The sequence below is a fragment of the Hyla sarda genome, unplaced genomic scaffold, assembly GCF_029499605.1.
Source record: "Hyla sarda isolate aHylSar1 unplaced genomic scaffold, aHylSar1.hap1 scaffold_1788, whole genome shotgun sequence".
NCBI classification, from domain to species: Eukaryota; Metazoa; Chordata; class Amphibia; order Anura; family Hylidae; genus Hyla; species Hyla sarda.
The window spans coordinates 35591-39149 of NW_026608433.1; positions in this window are offsets into that span (position 1 = coordinate 35591).

Here is a 3559-nt window from a genome sequence, read left to right on the forward strand (position 1 = left end):
TCGGCTGGTGTTGTAGTCAGATACTTTTTTAGGTGTACTGTAGAGCATTTTTATGCCCTCATCAGTGCATATCACATAGCTACATCTAAGTAGTGTACTATTTTGTACCTGTTAATCTGTCAAGGGCCTAAATACTATGAATGGACAGCCAAAAGTTTACACCTTCTGCTGTTCTAGACAAATACTGTTTTAAGCATAGTGAAGTGTATTGTACTCCCCTCATATACGCACTAAGTATGTCAGGCAGAGAAGTGCCAGGACGTACACAGAGGAGTGGCAGAGGCCTAAATCCTTCTGGCAGAGGTAGCAGCAGACGAGGGGCGAGTGGCAGCAGGAGTCGCAGCGAGAGGCCTGAGCTCCTGTTATCAGCTAGTGGTCGTGTCTCAACCAGCAACCCATCTGCCATTGTTGATTGGTTAACACGGTCATCCACTTCATCAAAAATGACATCTGACACCCCCAGTCAACAGTCGGTGGGTTCCTCAGACACAACCCTCAGTTGTCATGGCCCGGTAGCAGTCCCTGTCCTCCCATTGCCTCTGTCCTATGTTGTTTCCTCTTCTACAGAGATATATTTTATGCTGTGGGTTCAGCTCCACTATTCACTGAGGATGATCTAATAGAGGACAGTCAGCAGCTACTGCCCAAGTGGAGGAGACATCCGCCGCTTCCTCCCTTAGGCGGGCAAGTAGTGATGAGGAGAGTGACGTGGGAGGCGGTGTTGCCAGGGTTCAAGGTCCTGAAGCAGACACTGTTGAGGAACCTGAGAAGGACATCAGTGACGTGCAGACACTTGTTGATGATGATGAAGCCGATCGCAATTGGGAGCCGGGTGCAGAAGGGGCTTCATCATCATCAGGAGAAGAGAATTGCAGGTTGCCCGTGAGGCAGCAGCTAAGCCAGCAATGGTTGGCAGTCAGCATGGTGGCAGAAGTGGAAATTCTGGAGCCAAACGTGCCCGGGGGAGACCACCTGATTCGCGGCAGCCTACCTTCCCAGGAGGTAGTGGAACAGGGGTTCCTGGAAACGGGGGCAGTAGCAGTCAATTAGTGCGGACTGTTGGTGGGAAAATCAGCTACTCAGCGGTGTGGCAGTTTTGGCAGTTTTTCATCATGCATGCCACATGCAAGATATGTTGGCAGAAGGTGAAGCGTGGCCAGGGTCCCAATGTTGACACCCTGGCCCTGCATCAACATATGCTTCGCCACCATAAAGCGGCCTGGGAGAACCGTGGCTCTGATCTACTGGTCTAGCCTGCTGCATCACCCAGTGGCACGCCGCTCCCTCGTTCAGTCATCCAAGGCTCCACCACCTCAGCCGAAGGGAGCTGTGTGTCATACCCTCCTTCTGTCACTCCAGATGCTCCTGCTTTTGTCACTTTTACATTCTGCCAACAATCCATCTGCGAAGCCATGTCAAAGAGACAACAGTATGTGCCCACTCATCCAATGGCACAGAAGCTGAATATGCTCCTGTCTAAGTTGCAGGTGCTGCAGTCCCTCCCTTTTCAAGTGGTGGACTCTGCATCTTTCAGAGAACTGATGGCTTGTGCCGAGCCGAGGTGGAGAGTGCCAAGCCATCATTTCTTTGCGAAGAAGGCAGTACCAGCCCTGCACAATTTTGTGGAAGAGAAGGTAGTCCAGTCCTTGAGCCTGTTGGTGTGTACCAAAGTGCACGGCAGCGCCGACGTCTGGAGGTGTAACTACGGTCAGGGATAATACATGTCCTTTACGGCTCACTGGGTGAATGTGGTTCCTGCACAGCCACAACCCCAACTTGGACAGGCCAGGCTGCTTCCTCCTCCACGCTCTCAGCCCGTTGGTCCTGTGACAGTGTGTGCCTCCGCCTCCTTATCCTCCACTGTGTCCTCAGCCTCCACTGCCTGGACAAGTCTCAGTTGACCATGTGTGCATACCATGTGTGCAGGGCACGGCGGTGTCACGCTGTTCTTCACATGGTTTGCCTTGGTAAAAAGAATCACACAGGGGAGAAACTGCTAAAAGTAATTTGTAAAGAAATCGGAGCATGGCTTACTCCACAAAAAATGGAAATGGGAACCATGGTGACTGACAACGGGAAGAACTTCTTGGCCGCGCTGCGACAAGGAAGGGTGAGCCATGTGCCCTGCATGGCACACATGTTAAATCAGGTTGTCAAGCAGTTCCTGAAGTTTCCCCCCATTTGCAAGACATCCTAAAAATGGGAAGGAAACTTTGCATGCACTTCAGCCACTCGTACACCGCAAAGCACACCCTCCTTCAGCTGCAGCGTCAGAATGGTATCCCCCAACATAGTCTGATTTGTAACATTGCCACACGTTGGAATTCCACCCTCCATATGTTGGACCGACTGTACGAACAGATAAAAAGCCATCACCGATTTCTTGATGATCCAAGCGGATACGGGTACTTCCCTGTATAACTTCAATGTGAACCAGTGGCAGCTCATACGTGACACCTGCCATTTGCTCAGGTCCTTTGAGGAAGCCACATTATCCGTAAGTAGCCAGGATTAAAGGATGAACAACATCATTCCACTGCTTCATTTTCTACAACAAGTGTTGGAAACGATGGCTGGTCCGGGCAATGGAGACGTTGCGCCTACATCTCACGGCCACATGAGCCTTGTGGGGGCTGAACTGGAGGAGGATGAGGGGCACAGTGGAGCACAGTTTAGGTTTCATGAGATGGGCAGTGTTTCTAGTCATCTGAAAGGAGAGGAGGAGCAGGATCAACTAGAGGAGCTAGAGGGTTTTGAGGAAGGAGAGACAAAGGACCCAGAGACACCACGGCAGTATGCAGTGGAGATGGAGGCCGGGAGTCCCTCCGAGTTATTTGCACAAATGGCACAATGCATGTTCAGATGCTTGCGTACTGACCGCCGAATTGTCAACATTCGGCAGCGGGATAACTTCTGGGTCTCCACCTTGTTGGACCCTCGCTACCAGCCTTTTTTACACCCACTGAGAGAGAGGACAAACTGACCTACTACAGAGACATCCTGCCATGGCTGCTGGGGAGGGGTGGGGTGGCAGGAGCAATACCAGCTTCATCAGCAGCAGCCTAAGTCTACAGTCGCTGATGAGTACCTTTCTTCACCCACATAGTGAAGCAACTCATCAGCAGCAGTTAGACAGGGAGCAGGACCTGAACTAGCAGGTGGTGGCATACCTTGACATGGCCATGCCAACACACCATGAAGAACCCCAGGACTTCTGGGCAGCCAAACTTAATTTATGGCCGCAACTAGCAGAGTTTGCCCTGGAAAAGCTGTCCTGCCAGGCCAGTAGTGTGCCATAAGAGCAGGTGTTTAGTGCGGCGGGGGCCATAGTCACCCCCAGGAGAACTCGTCTGTCCACGAAAAAATGTGGAGAGACTGACCTTTGTGAAGATGAATCAGGCATGGATCAGCCAGGATTTCCACCCACCAATGCCAGATGCATCATAGTACAGTGACCCCCCCCGACCTACGATTGTTATGAAATCCTCTTGTGTACTGCTGATGCCTTTTCCTGACTGTCTTTCAGGAACTACTTGGCTTACGTATGCTGCTGGGCTTG